Raw genomic sequence first — 19,442 nt, forward strand, 5'->3', positions numbered from 1 at the left:
CTGGTGTTAACCTAGAAAAAACGACAGCTGTGATAATGGCTGGTGGTGACTTGAGGTTTTGCTGCCTCTGGGCATCTGCCACCCTTGGTGGATGAGGTGGGGTCTTCTCTGGGCCACCTGCCAAACCGCTGTGTAGAGGGGATAAAAAAAGGTGCTTGATTTCAGGGTCAGCAGTGGTTCTCTGCCCGGCTCTCACCTGGGACGCAGCATACGAGAGCTTGTCCTTGACTCAGGTGCATCTGAGCGATGTGAGAGCTGCTGTACACCTGCACACCACAGAGCGGTCCCGGAGACCTCCCCTTCTGAGGTGAAGCACAGCAGGTGAATACAACACGTACGTGAGGCAGATGGCGACAGCCAGGATGCGGCACAGTTGCACACCATCTCCGTTAGTCATTGTCTACCCCGCGCGACTTAACAAAAAAAACCAAACAAAACCAAGAGTGGTTGAAGGTGCGGTCTCCTCCCCTCCCCCTGGGCTTTGCGTACTTCTTTTGACCCCGCGCTCGTCTGAATATTCTCCTTTCTGCACTGCCTACGCGGGCTGTTCGCCGCTGGTTGTGCGAAGGCATGCTTCCCCTGGAGGTACCTGTCTCACCAGCGAGCAGCCGGCGATGGTGCAGGGCAGGAAGGAAGTGGTAGAAGAGTTGTTCTGTAGACACATGGTTCCCAATGTTTCTTTCTCTTGCCTCCTTCCCTTCGCCTCCTCCCTTCCTGCTCCGCTCCAAGTCTCCTTCCCGTGCTTATCACCTGTGAGTGAGCCTTGGGAAGGAGACGCCTGTGACTTTTTAAGTTGCCTGCATGGAGGATGCTTTTTTTCCTTGGCTTTTGGCATATGGCCTAAGCCGCTGGGCTGAGGCTGAGCTGAAGAGACCTTCACCCTTAAATGACTGTCAGCTGCCAAGCACAAAGCCTCAACTGACAAAGTGCAGCCATAGGCGTGAATTTACACTTGTAGAGAAAAAGCATGTGCTGAACGCCTCTCCTGAAGGCCAGGCCTCTCAGCTCAAGAGCCTGGATCTTTCCCAGCAGTAATGATCTATGTCCCAGCCCCATATCAGGAAGGAGGAGAGGAGCGCGTCCATTTGCTCCCCTCCCTCGCCTTCTCCTGACTCTTTGCCCTGACCAGGGAAGAGTCTTCTGGCCCTGGACACTGCATCCAGCTCCAGTTCTGAGCTTCCCTTGTCTCTGCTCAGCTCCCCAGGCCTCCTCAAACTGAAGATCAGAAAGCAGCGCTCAGCGGACAATTTATGAAATTTCTCCCTCTGACATTGCCTCTCTGCAATTGAATGCACATTTTAATCTTCTTCTCAGGCCTTTAGAGTCTGCTGTTTTGATACTTGGCTCAGCCCAGACGATTCCTGGTTCTGTCGTCTTCTGTGGTGGCTGGGCTGTGATGGATGCATCCCCACACCTCTCAAATATGTCATTCATAACTCTACTGCTTTATCTAAAGAGGCAGCAGGCTACCTGTGAGCACTTTGTTGTCCCACGCTGGTGCAGGACTGGAGCAGGCTAACCTGCATCTCAGATATCCATTCAAATAAAAAATAGTAACAACTGAAAAAAACATACACAACTTCAGGGTTCAGTTTCTGCTAGTATTTGCAATGAGCGATTTTAGTGATTTAAACATTGGTTGGAACAGCAGAACTTAAGAGATTTATCACATCCAGCAATTTCCAAGCATTTGTAAAGGGTCAAACATTGCTGTGATGCCAAAGATGAGCCATATCCAAGAACACATTTGTGAGAGACAAGCAGTTTCAATGCATTAGGTTTCTTAGCTGCCCCATAGCTTTCAGTTGAGCAAAACCTGTCCAAAGTAGCAGTTCTCACCTTTCTGTGATCTATCCTGTTCTGCTAGGGCTCACCAACTATTACTAGGTGTTATATCAGGTCCTGGCTGTGTTTTTGTTCTGAGGCTTCTCGCTCCGTGAGACTCATTGCACATGACAAACCGCAGTCAGCATGTGCATGTTTTTACCTTCAAGATGTGCAAAACATCTCATCTTCCAGGACAGAGACCCCACCACAAATGAGTGGAAAATGGGGTAATCCACTAGGGAAGATTTGCTGTGTGCCTGCTCTGTATTTAAACTCCTCCCTGGACAACTGCTCTTGGCCTAGGTTATAGCCACAATATTGGGGTAGGTAGGCCTAGCATATCTAACGTTGTTGTGTTATGTTCACACTTTTAGACGAATAGATCATTACATTTCTTACTCCTAAAATGGAGTGCCTACATGCCTTAATGTATCTCCATAAGGAGAGAAAACCCTGGAAAAGAGCAGGGCACCTGGAGATGCCCCAGTAAAAAGGGTCGTGGATGGAAGAGGCATGATGGATGTGAAATGCCATTTTCTTGGGGTGTGGTGAGAAAGCAGCAGAAGTATCTTTCTGCAGACTCACCAAGCAGGGCTGTGAAACGAGATTGAGACTGGCTGCCCTTTCCTCACCTTCTCTTTGATCCAGTGCACCTTACATTCCTCATGGCCCGAATTTACCAGGAGGAATGGGAAGGTGCCCTTTCTCAGACTTTCCTAGAGAATGGCAGATTCCAAATACCACACTGATGTCTGGTCTCGAAATCAGATCTTCCATCACGTGGACAGGGGCCAAAGCACTGCTTTGTTGTGCAGGAGAGCCTGTGCGATGGTCATCTGTCCTCTCCCCTACCCAGCATCAGGGAGCATTGAACTATCCTAGAGATGTGCCCTGCGCAGCTCATGGGAGATGAAAACACAAACCTGGGATGCTGTGAGCATGTGGTTTCACATCACAGCCATGCCAAAATAACAGCCTGCCTCTCACCTTTTTTTCTCTCTGCCTTGCCCCTGACCGGTAGGTCGCCTGACCCTGCCGTGAATGTGCACGGGGTGGTAAGCCAGCAGAAAACTTGTCCCCTTTTTCTATCTGGGTCAGCTGTCCACCAGTTGAACTTTCTGAAGTGCCTCACCAGGGCCAAAGCAGCACCAGGGCTGGCACAAGGGAATTAGTAGTAAGTAGTGCACGGCCAAGAGCGGAGCAGCCAGAGGAAGGAGGAGGGAGGGTTGTAGTGAGAGCAGCGCGGCCGTAGTGTGAGCTGCACCCTCCGTCAGTCTCCAGAGGCACTGCCAATCTCTGCTGACTATTTAGGGGTCTTTGCAACCGAGGTACCCAACGGGGCACCTTCTCTGTGGATGCTGCAGGTCCTGAGCAGAGCGCTTGGGATAAGCAGTGCGTCTGGCCATTTGGGTCACGAGGACAGCAGCTCTAACCACATCACTCTCTTCAGTTCTTTTGCCTTGAAAATGCCAGTGCTAAGCCCTGAAAAGCATGTGGACTTTTGGGAGCCTGTCAGCTTAGAGCTTATTGCTTCAGGGTGAATGTAAAGATCTTCACTGGAGTCTGGTCCCTGAATGAAGCAGAAGGTCCTGGGAGGTGCAGAGACTTGACTGCGGGCTCCTGCTGCTCACTCGGGCCAGTTGCGTTAATATCTGATCTTCCCTCAAGAGACTGAAGTATTTTTGCTAACACTGAGGTGTAAAGAGGGAAGTGAAAACAAGGGGGAAAGCAAAAGGCTTTATTTTGCTTTTTTTTTTTTGCTTTATTTTTCTATAAGCTACTCATGTGAAACTGTTTCAATTTCCAACAGAGAAGTTGGAGTGATAAAAAACCCCTATTAAGAAAGGTGAAAAAAAAATTGCAGATACAGTTACAGGGAAAAGAGGGAGAAGTAAAAAAATGCACAATAGTTGAACAGAGCACTGGTTGAAAGTCTTTGGATTAATTCACAGAGGGACAGAATTAATTTGGATTAATACAGAGGGACAGAAGAGAGAAAAGACTTAGCAGAGCACATTATTTCATATATTTTTCACTTTCTAATAATTTTCTGATCATCCTCCTAAGGCAAGGATTATTGTTATAGCTGAAAATTTTGAGGGCTTTATGTAGATATTAAGAATAATTTTAAAAATCGCCATGCTTATAATGGTTAAGATAAAAACAAACCATCCCTTCACACCTTCCTTCCTGCCCCCAATATTTGGAAAGGATAACAACTTGCATATTTTAAAGCATAAATCAGTCTTCAATGAAACAGGACCTGAGTTTCTCCTGAAGGGTTTTGTGTGCTTTCCTTAGAAGCATGTGGTACTGTAACTGTTTGACACAAGAGTACTAACATGATGTCAGTCAGACCACTCAGATGTAGTATCGTATGACATCAATTCCCATATACGTCACCTACAGTACTCATCACCAGCAATATCATTCCTGTTCTGAACCTGGGCTTCTCTTTCTCATGCAGAACCTACATTACTTGCCTGTAAACTATGAACTATTAAACTTTCTGACCACTAGCTTTTGTGTCTGTTAACTTTAACAGAAAGTAAGAAATTACCATGGATTGTTTTCTCTGCTGTTCTTGAAAGTAGAAAAAATGTTTGTGGTATGTTTGTGGATAAAAATAGATTATGACCCATTAGCCCAGCAAGTCAGTGAACTGTTTTATTTTTGGGGTTGGGGTTTTTTTTCCATTAGTAATAAACTAATGAAGTCCAAGATGAAGTCACTCCTATAAGCAAGTCTCAGCATACAAAGGAAAAGCAGCAATGACTCCACTTAGTTACCCAGCAGATGGATCATTTTTACTGACACACATAAGATAGTGGGATTTGAAACTATGTAGTTTCAAATTTCAATATTATATATGAATATATAATTTTGAAACTATACAGTTTCAAAACTTTGTAGAGAAAAAAGGGTGTTTTAAAGCTACAGGACTACACTGGGAATCCAGCCTGAGCACAACTCCATCTTAAAATATCTGCCTCCACCCTAGCTTGATCAAGAAACCACCAATGGGATTTGAATGCAGAGACAAATAAACACTGTACAAAGCAGCTTTAATGCCTAGTCAGGACAAAAAAAATCTCCGTGTGATTCCTGAAAGATGAAAGTGGCAAGTTTCTTGTATTTGCTAGATTTCTGTTTAAGTTTTACCCTCTTTTGAGCGCTCCCTGGCTGCTGCAGCTGTGGAGAAGACTCTCAAGAAACAAGACCTCTAAGCAGCCTTCTGCTGAATCAAGGTATGGCATATGCTTTGATTTGGTCACCAAGTGTAGTCATCTGAAGTTCAGGTAGGCTTTTTGCTAGAAGTAAGCACTTCTGCATCAGTGCTTACACTAACCTCCAACTGCGAGACGCCGGACAGAGTGTACTGTGGTGAAGAAGGTAATCCCTCTGTTGACTAGTGCTGGTTAAAACAAGCTATGGAGCATTTGTAGGCTGAAAATAGCTGCTGTAAGGAAGCAGCAGGACCTTGTGATTAGTTGTACAGCCTTAATATTTCACTCTATACTGCAGATATAAGCAATCTTATTAAAAAAAGAAGATTTTTGTCAAAAGACAGATGATATTAATCACCTGCCACTTAGGAGGGGAACTCAGCAATCATTTCTGATGAGAGGAAGGTGTTTGATTTACCTCATGATACACTGTTAATAGATGTGAACTCTCAGCAGCTAGAGGTTTTAAATACCTGTCTGTGGGCGTTTATGCAGATCCACACATCCACTTCCCTCATCCCACAATCTACAACTAAATGTACTATGTTGCTAAAATAAGCATCTGTGAGTGAACTGTCACATAATTCAGGGTTGACAAAGGACCAGGCTTAAAACTGTGATCCTTCCATAAACTGGGTGTCTTAGTGCCATGTTATACTACCTAGTGAGGGACTGCAGAGGAGAGAAGAATGCCAGGCAGGTAAGAGAGAAATGTGTAAATGAAAGCTCCTGCTACAGGGTTTAAAACCATCTTATTCAACACATCTAAAAGTAGGTAAAGTTACATACATGTCTGTGCTGATTTGGGCTGGGTTAGAGTTAATTTTCTTCATAGTAGTTAGCATGGGGCTATGCTTTGGATTTATGTTGAAAACTGTTGATAATACAGGGATGTTTTAGTTATTGCTGAGCAGTCCTTATCCAGAGCCAAGGCCTTTTCTGCTTCTCACCCCACCCCACCAGGGAGCAGGCTGGGGGTGCACAAGGAGTTGGGAGGGGACACAGCTGGGACAGCTGACCCCAGCTGACCAAAGGGTTATTCCATACTATACGATGTCATGCTCAGCATATAAATTGGGGGAAGAAGAAGGAAGGGGAAGCCATTTGGAGTGATGGCATTTGTCTTCCCAAGTCACCATTACGCGTGATGGAGCCCTGCTTTCCTGGAGATGGCTGAACACCTGCCTGCCCATGGGAAGTGGGGAATGAATTCCTTCTTTTGCTTTGCTTGCGTGTGCAGCTTTTGCTTTACCTATTAAACTTTGTCTCAGCCCACAAGTTTTTCTCATTTTTACCCTTCTGATTCTCTCCCCCATCCCACTGTGAGGGAGGTGAGAAAGTGGTTGCATGGTCCTTAGTTGCCGGCTGGGGTTAAACCATGACAGTGTCATATGAAGTAGATAGGGGAAGTTCACAGGTGAAAAACAGACCCCTAAATCCCCCTGTACCCGTGGAATATTTTCCCCAGTCTCATGATTTGGAGGCCATGACTCATGATTTTGGGACTTTTGGACCTGGCAAAGTTTCTCAGTCCTCCCTGAGAGCATCAGAGAGTGGCTGTTGTGGGGCAGATTTACTCTCTGGTACCTATCAGCTTGTCTAGAAAAGGTCCTGCAGCCAGAGGAATGGCTTCATGGTCAGGAGAGCCATCAGGAACCCTAGAAAAGCTGTTGTAAATTTGAGGCTAAACTATAAAGCCTGTCAAGTCAAAAGGCTGAGGAAAGCATAGGTTTTGGAGCAGAGCCAGTGAAAGTGAACAGCTGAGAGCAGCCCCAAGGCTGGTGAGTTTTGTGCTGCTGATTCACACCCTCTTCTTCACACATGAAACTGGCAGGTACTCGTGCTCGATGCCTCCCTAAAGCTATCACAGCTTAATTGATAGCCTTGGCAGTGGGGGCTATTTAAACGAGGCTTCTGTTACCTGAGTGGCTTATTTGTGAGCCTAACTGGCCAGACTTTCTCGCTGGCTCGTGTTGAAACTATGAAGTCTTGGAAGAAGGAGATGAGAGGGGGAATTCACATGCACAACTTCTCTGACCTGCCCTGGGGTGCTCCTGGATGTGAAAGCACAGCCAAGGGCTGGTAAATTTGACACTGAGGGCTTATATGTGCATGAATATTACTCTAGACTCCGGAAAGAGCAGTTTTAACAAGTCCAGGAGGTCTGGCCATGCCAGCACACTGCTAGAGCTGAGTGTGTCTAACGGACAGGCTTAAGGAAAATCCGACTTCTGGTGGCTGAGCAAAGAACTGCCAAGACCTATATTCAAACCCCAAGGTGTGCCCCTAACAAAGAGATGCTCTGTCAACCTCTAGATTTTAGGATGTCCCCAGCAGCTACTTATGGACACTTCCCTCCTTCTTCAGGGCCTCAGTCATCCAGGCCTTCAAAGAGGAGGCTCCTGCCAAACCTCTGGCACCTGCAGTTAGAAACATACTAGGAGCCACAGAAAGGCCTGTATTAGAGCCATTTTCACCCCAAACTATCATAACTCAAAATTATCTCTGGAGCAGCAACTGTTCACCTGGAGTTGCTGGCGATTTCTGGACTGAGGCCATTTATCTTTTCACCCTTCAGTGAATGCTGGTAGGTGGCCACGTGTGACACCTGGACCCACGCAAAGCCTACGTAAAGGCTTTCAAGTCTGTGTATGAGCAAGTGAAGGACAACCACTGCCACCCTGCAGCCAAGAGAGACGCTTGTCCTTGCTAGGAGGAGCATCATGTCCAGCATTCAATCTCACCACCTCTCAGCAGGCAGGGTGATCAGCATGGGAACGCAGAGCCGTGCCTATGGCTCGTGCCACCCAGCACCTCCACGCTCCTGGACCCACGGAGGCTATGGGGACCTCGGGCTCCGTTGCGGCCACACATGAACAGAGCAACGTGGTGGTAGCAGAGTCAGGTAGAGAGCATGTGTTTTAGTGACCATGCAGTTATCCCACCTTGGGGTAAGCTTCTCTGCTTGTTTGTAAGTTGGCTGTGGATTGTGGCTGGCCAGTGGCTCCGTCTGGTTCCCTATATTGGTTTGTTTTTATTAATGGCCAAGGGTTGTGTCTGACCACTGCTTGGTCCTGCATGCTGTTGGCCTGTCACTGCTGAGCCCTGCCCAGGCTCTGCCCTCCGGTGCTGACCTGGTTGCATCCTACCAGCCTGTCTTTGCCTGGGTCTCTCTTTCCCTATATGTGGTCTCTGCATTGCCGTGGTTCGTTCCTGCCATTCACCATCCCACTGCTGCTTTCCCTGCCTCTGTCCCAAGTCAGTCAGTGGTTTTCAAACCACTGCTGTCCCAGGGGATCCACAAATGGTAACTCAGACCTTTTTTGTCACTCAAGTTCCCGTGGAAGCCAGAGGATGCTGGCTCAGGGGACAAGTTTCCAGGCAGGACTGCCACCAGGCAGTGACACGTGCAGAGTGTATTTATTCATAATCAAACACATCTCCTGATCAAATTCCCAAATTCACAAGCTTCCCCCATTCCTGCACTGACACCTCTATTGCAATAGTGACTGTCACAGGGAACACAGGCTTTTCCTACATCCCCAAAATATGATTGTCCCTTTCATCCCTCTGAAATTCCCCAGTGCAGCTTAGCTGTACTGAAAAGAGTGAGCGTAGACAGGTTGGCTGCTTTTTGACAGTAGTAGAAAAATGCAAAGACGGCGTTGAGCTTTGACCTTGTGACAGTAGATTAATTCTTTCCCATGGGGGACTTACTAGTCTTGGCATTGCCCTTGTGGGTCTGTGTGGGAGCTGCTGCAACATGGGAGCTGCACTGCTGCTGGTAGCATCATCAGTGCTAAAGAGGTTGCCAGGGAAAAACAGCAAAAAGATGTCAAAAATAATTTCGTGACCTGCCAGACTTGGGCTCACTGACATATTGCCTGTTGCTGAGAAATCTAGCTGGTTTCCCCTCAAAATTGTTTTACTTTTGGCTAAAGTGAATGCGTCTCAGTAGGTGGCATCTGCAAAGCTTTGTGAAAACCACAGTGCCTTCTATACTTGAAACAATCCTATTTTTAACAGAGCAGTTAAAGATGGTTTTTATACGTGCTCTGAACTTAGACATCAATATTTCCTCCTTTTCCATTTACCATAAAACTCAATTTCTTTGTTACTTCTTGTCCTATGATTCACGTTCAACTAATTGGAGAACTACTGCTTTCTGGTTTTGCCATCTGGGTCACCTCCCATAGCTAGCTAGCTCACATACCAGCAGCAGGGTTTTCCCCTTAAGACCTCAGTTATACCAGCAAAAACTGTGACACTCAAAGATTCATCTTTGCACCTACACATCTCTGACATATATCTCTGTGAGCCCACTTAAGTCTGCTAAATCTGTACTGTCTTGTCCAAATCCTCAGCTGCGATCTCTTCCAGCTGTTTGCTCATCAACCACAATGAGCATCTCATTCTTGGTTGGGACCCTTAGAGTCTACACTGGAAGATACTGACGTATCCCAGTTGCCAGATATTCCCCGAAGTGTCCTTCTTTAGGGATATCAAAATCATACATTGTTTCCAGTAGACCCTGTTCTGAATTTCCCACTTCTCTCAGACCTTTCCATGCCAGTCAGGCCCTGCTCGCCCGTGCACTGATACAACCCACTTCACTTTCAAGGTCCCGGACACACTGCTGAATCCTTTGTGCCTACAGACTTGAGGTCTGCAACGGAATATTTTATCCTTGGAGAACTTTTTTGTCACATGCTGTGCTCCACCAACAGCAGCAGCCAGGTCTGAACTTTAGATGTGTTTGGTAGTATGTATCTGCACTAAACACCCTGCTTTAAAAATAGCCTTGATTCAGGAAAGCAGGTAAGATCAAAGCAGCGGTAGTCTAAGAGACAGATTCTGTCAAGCCTGATGTGCTCTACAGAAAGCAGCTGTAAAGATGATAGGATTTCTGCCAGTATGGTGGGATCCTTGACTACCTCCTCCTCCGCTGGTCCATTATAGCCCCAGCATAGGAGACAGGGCTAAGCAAAAATCGTTTCCCCCATATATATTGGCCCCAAAACGGTTCAGTTGAAAGCGGTGATCTTCACACAGCCAGGCACACCCCACTCAGAGGGATGTGGAAAGATGTCCTGTCAGCTAAACGCTGCCAGACCAGTCCTGGCTCCATGAATGAGACATGCACAGCAACCCTGGAGCCAGGAGCGGTGTGGAGATATCCGGATGTTTTTCCACGGGCAGCTGAGTCTGTGCAGGGAGGGAAAAGGGGCAAAAGGAGAAAAAACAACCTCAGGTGGAACTGCTCATTGCTAATTATACCCCATGGCACACTGAAAACACAGTAGCTTTGCACTGAGTATCAAGAAAAGGCAAGCAAGACCTGAGCTTGTGCTGAGCTCAGCCCAGATGTACAGGCACTAAGTAACTGAGAGCAGCCACAGAAACCTGTCCTCATGTTGTCTGATGCAGCAGTTACTGCAGCCGCCACTCCAGTCACGTATCTCTCGCATTGGGACCGCAACTAGCTAATGTGAGCAGTGGCACGACCCTCTTTGTAACTGCAGCAATCCTGCTCTCTGCTTCCCCACTCCAGGCTCTTTCTGGTGTGGGAATCGCTGGCTTACATGAACTTTTGTAGCCTCTTGTATACAAAAATAATGGAACCTGGCTGGGAGGGCAAAATCATTCTGCACAAAGCTGTGAAATTTCCATTTCAGCTCTGAAATGGGACTGAGCTTTGTCAGGGCAGCTGAGATAGTTGAAATGCTGCCCTCGGGCACTTCTACTTTGACAGCAATGCTATTTGTGTGATGATGATAAGGCTATAAGATCGATGTCTCCCCAAGAGGCATGGGAAATGCTGAACCTGAAAGAGTCATCTGCAGTTTCAGGCAGAAATCTGTACAGAGGGATGGTCAATTCAAACTGTGAGGATTTTTTTAAAGGTAATGTCCTGTGAACAGATCTATGAAAAGTTCTCAGAAGAAAATCAGCCTTACCCATTGAGTGCTTAGGAGCCAAATATGTGGGTTTTTTTCCTTCTCCCCCCCACCCCCCCGGCCAAATGAGGTTACTGGAAGTTAAGGAACCGCTGCTTTAGAGGCAGCAGCTGATCTAAATGAGATTATGGGAAGGGCAGGTTAAAACTAAGCCCAGAAGCTCCTTCGTCTTTGGTGGAGTAGCAAACTTTATGTTAAAATTTCAAGAGAAGCCAGTAGCTATAATCTGTAATGCTTTCTATTACAACACAAACACAAACAAATGGGGGAGGTAACAGGGAGAAAACCAGCCAAGAAGACCCTATGAGAAACTAAATTCAGGAAACAATTCAGTTTGATCAAGTCAGCAGGCCGGCCCAGCTCTGGTAGGATGTTCAGCCTTCGCTAAATCTTATTTAGCATAGGAAAGATCCTCTCTGATCTCAGAATCTCTCAAAGCAAAAGTAGCATCCATTAAAGTCTCAAAGGAAGGAACCCAAACTGATTCATTCTGCCCATCCAGTAGTGTGGTGCGATTGCTGTTACCGACCTGTGACTTTATCACAAGACTTGTAGTCTCCTTAAAGCTGCAGCTACTACGCAAAATAACGGCTATGCTAAATGCAAAGGAGTATCTGCTTTCATTTAAAAGCAAGGTCTTTGGTTTGCTGAGGAGAGCATTAAGCGTCATCCCAGTATTTTTGAAGTCTCAGAGAAAAAAGTCAACTCCCAAAATATTTGACAAAAAAATCTTAACTCAGTCTCCACATTTCCGAGTGCCAGAGATCAGCAGTACTGTGTGAATAAAAGATGGAGAAAAGAAGAAATGTAGTGTATCCAATCAGTCACTATAGAGCAGCAGGCTTTTCCAGCAGATTAAGGATGAGAGGAAAGGCTGGATGTGAATTCTCCTTATGGTCTACTAAAGGAAGCCCAGCATTCCTGTTTCTAATACAATTCTGTATTCATGCCTCATGCTCTGCAGTGATAGTTAAATCTAACCTCACAGCAACCTGTATCCTGCCAAAATCCTTCACTTCTAATTATCTTCTACCCCTGACTGGAACTAAAATTGTTTTGTAAGAGAGAAATACGTTTTTTATAGGAAAGGGAATTCCTAAGGAAGACAGGTAGCAAAGTCTCCATCAGCTGCAATGAACTCTAATTAATACAGACCCAACAACACTTTATGTCTGTTATATCAATCGTAAGGAGATTTAGACTACAGTGAAACATCAACAGAGTCTGCATTTCTGAAGCGCAAACGCACAGCATGGAGAAGCAGTAATCAAAGCAGAACAAAGCAAAATACTGCTAAGTAGAAGTAATGCCTTGCCTTAGGGACAGAAATCACTTACTTCTTTTTTTCTCTGGCTTTTGCAGAGGAGACAATGAAGTGCTCCAACTCCTGCCGTACTCACAGGCTGCTCTGTAAAACTGCAGGAAGTTGCTAATGATACCGCATACAGTCATAAGTGGCGTGAGCTAGAAGAAAGTAGATTGCTTATGACTTCATCGGGCTCCCAAAATGTATCGCTTGTAGTTAGGCGCACACTTACAGATAGGAGGGTGACTGGAATAGCCCAGCCTTGAAAATCTTAGTCCTGTCATCACTTGAGAAAGTCATTGTAAAAAGACATCCGCAACAAGGAACATCTGTGGGGAAGATCCACTGCTGAAAATACACTGAAAGAGTGAGAAGAGGCAGAAGAAACTATTTACTAGTTGCTGTAAGTAGAGGATAAACAGAAAGGAGAAAAAACAAATGGTCAAGACAGGAAAATGAGGAATTAGCAGGAAGATAGAAGGAATAAAAAGCATTGTGCTGGTGGGTCTCTGTGTAAGCACAGCCCAAGGATGGAGGGCTATATGTTTTTACCAAGCAGAGCACACGGGATTATCAGTTTCTGCAAGATTGGTGCAAAGTCAAAGGTTTCAAACAGTCTTCTGAAACAGCCTGTTCTCATTGCTGTCCGCTGTATTGCTTTCAGATATGAAATAGTGCCCACGCACAACACTGCTCTTGCACAGTGGACTTGAGATCAGCCGTGTGCGGCTGCTGCCTTTCACAAGTCAGTGGCTCATCAAAGAAAGGTGGCATTTTTGGGGGGGTGGGGTGCGTGAGAAAGGCCATGCTTCCTGCCCCCCTGCGCCACAGCAGACAGCACAGCCCGGCCTGGGAGGGTTTGGGCTGTTGTTGTTTGACTTCAGCCTCTATTTAATCTATCCTTCTTGCCGTGACAGCAAGGCTGTGAGACACGCATAGGTACGCTTGGGCTCTTTCCTGGGCATGTGCAGCTGTGGCACAATCAGCTGCTTTGGCTGGCTGGTGGAGGGAGCAAAGACTGATCAGTGCAGTCAGAAGAGCAGCTAAGAGAAAAGAAAGCCTTTACAAGGGAAGTGATTGCTTTCAAATTCTGTCACTTGTGGAGGGGCGAGAAGACGTAGGTTCAGCTCTTGTAACTGCCAAACTCCATTTGTGACCAGAAGTTTCATCTCTTGGACAACTGTTCTGCGTGTGCACCTTAATCATCGTGCTAACGTGCCCTGGAGGGACAAGAGATCAATGAACTGCCCCAAACCTTACTGGCTTGGGTTGCCAGGCTCCGTCAGGAACGGGATGCCTGCAGTAGGTGCTTATTCCTTGTTTGTACAGCGGGGGTAATTCCCACTCTGGGTGCTACACATATATTCACTTGAATATGTATGAAATGGCTAGGTATTTGAATGGATGAAGAACAGTATTAAAGCCCGATAAAAGGAGGTGGTGATATTAGGGAAGGACAGTTCTGGTGCCAGTCATGCTAGAAAAGGCTGAGAATACTAAAGATGAGATGGTGGTTCGAGCAGCTTGGAGAAGAAGAGTTCATTTGTAGGAGTTCCTTAATGGCAAAGAGCATTGATAGGGAGTAGAGTACGAGCTTTACCAAGTGCCCTAGCTCAGGCTTTAACTGAAGGAGGAAGAAGACCCCAGTGTTATGTTGCCAGCCTAGACCTTGTTTGTGAGACCCGTTCCATGTGTCGTTGCAGATGCTGTGCATGACCCTGCGAAAGTCAGTTATGACCAGATTTATTAAGTTTTCAGGCAACTTCCTGATCAACTTCTACCAATTTCATCTGTGGTGAGGTGCTTACAGCACCCCATAATGATCTGTCAGTGCTTGCAGGCGGCTGAGGGCTAAGGTAGGAGATGGAGGAACTGGGGTGGCAGCAAAAGACAAGCAGATAACTGAATTTACTTTTGATAGCTGTATTGAAAGTGAAACATTTCTTCTGCAAAGTTAAAGAAATGCTTGGCATGCACTTTCCTTCTGGGGTGAAAAAGTTACTTCGGTTCAGTTCTGCTGGAGAGGGTTTCTGGGGAAGAGTCTTTCTGTGAAGAGTCTTTCTGTGAAGGGCAATTTATTCTCAGGGGCCAGAAGGAACTGGGGAAGAAGAGGCTTAAACCAGCTTGGTAACCTCCATCCGTGGAGGATAACAGGTGAAATTTGTGTCTGTACCAGCTCAGCCTGGCTGGACATAGTGTTGGAGTCAGTCTGTGCACTGCTCCAAAACCACGATTTCATCTTTGTCCTTCTCTGCATAGATACCAAACCCAAAGGAAACCATGAAGAAGGATGGGAATAATGTTTCTGAGATGGCTAGGACTGTAGTGACCATTCTTCATTCAGAGATGTGGGACAGAAAAGGGGATAGTGCTCTCTGTCCTGAAGAACTGGAGTTTTTGTAGAGACCAGTGGGCTCCTCTGTGATATTTTTGGTGTACCAGATCACAGTTCCCATTTGGGTGCAGTCAAGTGTGCAGTCAAATACCTGCCTGATTATGCTCTCTGAGGTGCTTGCTTGCACACACTGATACAGAGATTAGGATATTCAGAGGCACATATGCATTTGCCAAATAGATTTTATGGTGAAACATTGAAAATTGCATGGTCCTCCATAGAGAAATGGAAGACAACATATCTCTGTAGCCTAGAATCTTCCAGGTGGACCTGAAAAACATTACTAGAGTCACTGCTGCTTCATGCTTCTCTCAGTAATATGGCCCCAATCAACATCACCCACATTCACTGCCCTCGCAAGCTGAAGACTGATGCCAAGATTTTACATTTGAAGATGCTTTCAGAAACTTCTGACAAGATCTTCTGTGACTGGAGATGAAAACAGAGCTAGCAGTTCCGTGGGTGGTAAAAACAAACCAAACATTTCAAGTAAGTTTAGTCTGTATTCAGTAGAGATAATACAAGCACTACAGCAATATAAATTTTGGCCTGAGTTGTATTGTGCTGATGTCATATCCAGGCAGAAAAAAGATCAGATAAAGAACCATTTATAGCAGAAGGCAGAAACCCTCTGGCCTCTGTCTACATCCAATTGAAGTAAATGGAAATGTTTCTTTGAGCCTCAATGAGTTTAGATTGGGCATTTTGAGCATATTTCTTTCTACGTTTTAATTGCTAGGTGCTATTTAGATAGTTGCCTTTAAGGTAGCATGTCTAAGCAAGTTAAGCTGCATACAAGATGTCTTCTCTGGACTCTTCATCATTTGCTTACAGGGGTACAGTGACTGTCCAAAGACTAAGGTAGAAAAGAGCTTTGTTTTAGCTCACTGCTGCATAACACAGACCTTTTTTGTTTTTTTTTGGGGGGGGGGGGGGCGGGGTTCACAGCAGTATGATAGAGAAAATGCTTGTGCACCATTGACCAGTAAACAGAAATAACTGTAGAAGACTGATGGGGTCTAGTGTCTTTCAAAGACTTTCAGACTGAGTTTTTCATTCCCTTTTTCATTTAGAAACTATCCAGAGGAAAGCTGGTAGGATATTTGGCATTTCTGTGTTCCACCGCACATGAAAATGCTCTGTGTTAGTGTTATGTTCCCCGGCCATGACCAAGAAGAACCTATGAATGGAGGAAACTTCAGATCATCTATCTCTCCTACCTCCACCTACAAATGAACACAGAGTCACACTCACGTAACAGGTCTGCAAAAGATTACCCAAGAAGACAATTTTTGTACAGTTGTGCATCTTTTTTCTAAGCGACTGAAGCTCATTTTTCTTGGAAAATGATGGCATACAGCTTTACATTTTGCAGCGGGGGAAATGAAGAAATGCAAACAGCTCCTTGAAGTACGGGTCTTGGTAGGAAAAAGCCAAATGTCTGGCTTTTCTCTTGTTACCAGACAGCACACTGAATGGGGACTGAGCTGCAGACATGTCTGGGGAACGCAGCATGTACAGGATGGCAAAAAGGACTTTCTAAATGATAAAAGCAAGGCAGAAAAGCGCTCAAGGGTCTCTCTAGGACAGCAATGGCTGGGGGCTGAGAAGCATTGAGGTCTGAAGTCTGCTCGGCTCTGTGGTCCTCTGGCCAAGCCCTGTACAAGTCCCCCTGCACTGATATGATATACAGCTGTGCCTGATAAAGAATCTCAGAGGTTGTGGTTCAAACCTGGTTTATCTGTGACAGTGGCTGCGATGCTGTTGATCTGGGACAGGGACAAACAGCCATGGTGTTTTTTGCAGTTGGTATCAGGATCAACCACAGGTTGGACCCCTCAAGCTAGATGGTGTGGGATGAGCTCTGTGCTAAAACCAAAGCTCAGCTTCCTCCCAGCAACTGCCTACCCGCAGAGTCTTCCCCTTACACGTGCAGCGTAGCTCTGCCCCACTCTGGCCATCAGGCCAGCTGAATGGCAAAACCATTGAGCTGAGCCCAGCACAGACCTCGCACGTCTTTCTGGCTTCCCGTGCACATTCAGTTTATAGCACACAGTCTGCAGGGAATGCAGAAACCTTCTTGTTCTGCTGCTGGAAATGAAACACAGAAGTGTCAGCTGCTGAGTCTTTCAATGCACTGGCCTTTCTCTGTGTGATGCATGCTGTACCGTCATAGGGCAGGATGACACTGTCAGATTCCTTCTGGTTCGTCAGGCTGCATAAATGCCTGCATCCCACATCTGCTCTTGAAAGTCCTCCTGCTTTTGATTTGCTGGTTTTTGTGAATGGCATGTAGAAATCGGGTCGTCCTCAGTTTTCACTGATGCAGTGATGTACTGTGTGCCTCAGGGGTGGAAATCCGTCAGTCAAATATTTGACTGATCATGCCTTCATCAAGCAAAAGTCTCTCATGCCGAAGAGAAAAACTCTGTCATGTTTGACAGTCCTACCCCTTCATGCACTGGCATTCATACGTACCCTGGCAAGAGCTCCTTGGCACAGCACAGCTGGTTGGCACATGGTGACAAATGTCTTAGAGACCTTTGAGTCTACTGACTTCTCTGGGGCAATGACAGATTTGTCTGCTGTATGGTAAGAGTAAAGAGGTGCCAGTCTGTACTTAGGGGGTCTTTGGGATGAGGTGGGCTACACAGCTGTATTATATCTAACAGCCTTTTTAGGAGAGCCTGCTGCCAGCGGCGCACCCGCAGCCGAAGCTGAGACAAGTGAGTGTGCTGCAGCAGCAATGGATTCGGCTCCATGCTTCGAACTCGATCCTGAATGTACATGTCCCCAGACATCCCAGCCCATCCATGTTGTTCTTCTCTTCAGCTCGAACTGCTGGAATAAAAGGCAACTGAAAACTATAAATAGACTCAGATAGCAGACACTGATCACTGCCTGGCAGCCCCGACTGCCCCTGGTGCCACGGTTGCAGCCCAGGTTGCAGCATTTTGACTGATATGTCTGGCTTTCTTTTTAGAAAAACCCCTCCTTATACTAGGAAACTATAACACCCACACGGTTAAAAAGGCTACAGTTGTTAGCGCATGGGAGGAGGAAAAGGGTGAGGTTCAAAGAATATGTGTTTCTAATGTTTTTTACAAACTCCTGGAGTTGGTTTAACCTTAGCAAACTTGGAGGGAAGAACCAATTACATATCTATAGCATCACCTACACTCCTGAGCAACCACATTTATCCTGTGGTGCAAATATACAGAAATTCAAGCTGGTTTTGCACCTTCTATGCACAGCACTGTAATTTCAAGCCTCACTTTGTTTTTAACTTGGAAGGTTTCTGTGGCAGAGCCAAAAGCTGATGAAATTGCAGTATTTCAGTATGCATTAAGGAGGCGATTTACTGAGGGGGTATGACTTTTTAATATGGCTACCCTGAGCTCTGTGGTACTGCATGGTTCTTTTGGTTTTGGTTATTATATCTCGGGTTAATATAAAAACTGTGTCAACCATGAGAAACAAAGTCATAAAATTTGTCCTCTGTTTGAAATCCCCAGTGGGGTGAACGGCTGAAGGGCAGGCAATTGGCATACACAGAGTAAGTGCCTTGGACAGACCTGGAGTATGGATCAACCAAATCCCACTCAAATACTTCTGCCGTATATCCAAACCTTGATTTTACTGTGGTTGTTCTCCCTTTAGCCTCCAATGGTTTGCTCTGCAGCTAGGCTTGACCAAGCTGATGCAGCAGAGATTCAAAGGGCTCCGGTGTTTACATTGAAACACCTCCTTCTAGTAAGGTCAGGGAGCCTTGCAGCCAGCTTTCCACGCCAAAGACCCCTGCAGTCTGCCTTGGAGACCTGCACAAGCCCTCGGAAGGTGAGTGGCTTTAGGAAGCTTGTACCCTGCTAGGGGAAACTGCCGCTGAACTGGCAGGTGCCCGTGGGTTATCCCCGGCATGTCTGTGCTGGGACTTCATTGCCAAGGGGCACCTTAGAGAAATGCCACAGACAGGAAAGCAGGAAACGTTTTGCAGAGCAGAGATAACATTGAAAATAATACTTTGTAAACGGTTTGATTTACTGATTCGCATGTACAGGAGCTGCCATGTAAGCATCACAGGAAAAGGAAACGGGACGGAGGAGGAGGAGTGGGAGGAAAAAGGCAACAGGGCAACAAAACAGGTTGGCAGATTGCACTGCGGGCAGGACGTAATGTTCTGGGTTTTCTCCTAAGCACGATGTGTTGTGGAGGTCTGTGATCACACATTGACACTGAGGATGCGAATCCTTTGATTCAAAAGGAAATGTCTGTATTTATTTAACAAGATGGGCAACTTGCATCATCTTGGGATTCTCCTGCTCTGGGAATTTCCTCTTGTACACAGCTGGAATCACCCTGGGCATGCTAGCCCTTATCTAGAACAAACCAGTCCCTGAGCCACTGATCTGAACTTCAACACCTCTGTGTGATGGAGAAGTGGTTGCAGAGCAGGCGTGTGATGGTAGAGTTGTCACTGCTATGCTCCATTTCTCAGATTTTTCTCAAAAGCTCCCTTTGCAAGAAGACCACAGAGGTCTGCGTGACTTCATGTGAGGTAAAGCCCCCCCCATGATATGAGCCTCAGGAAGCAACAGGAGACACACCTCCTGCCAGCAGCAACTATCTCAGTAAGAGCATCAGGGAGAACCTCTCTGCACAACTGATTTTTTTGAGCCTTTGCCAGACAGTTTGTGATCTACCTGAATGCACCTCAATGAGGGAGCTCACAG

General features: G+C 46.1%; 1 protein-coding gene across 3 annotated transcripts in view; it reads right to left on the reverse strand.

Moving 5' to 3' along the window:
• GPR132 (G protein-coupled receptor 132) overlaps positions 1 to 19,442 on the reverse strand; it is a 96,340-nt gene that overhangs the window by 15,676 nt on the left and 61,222 nt on the right. Inside the window, exon 1 of one of the 3 annotated variants that reach the window (XM_049828860.1) lies at positions 12,349 to 12,413. The exons of the other annotated variants lie outside the window; for them this stretch is intronic. The gene's annotated coding sequence lies outside the window, so the exon portion shown is untranslated. Of the gene's footprint in view, positions 1 to 12,348; positions 12,414 to 19,442 lie in introns of those variants that run through there. 3 annotated transcript variants of the gene reach the window in all.

Source organism: Accipiter gentilis, chromosome 25 (genome assembly GCF_929443795.1).
Source record: "Accipiter gentilis chromosome 25, bAccGen1.1, whole genome shotgun sequence".
Taxonomy (NCBI): Eukaryota; Metazoa; Chordata; class Aves; order Accipitriformes; family Accipitridae; genus Astur; species Astur gentilis.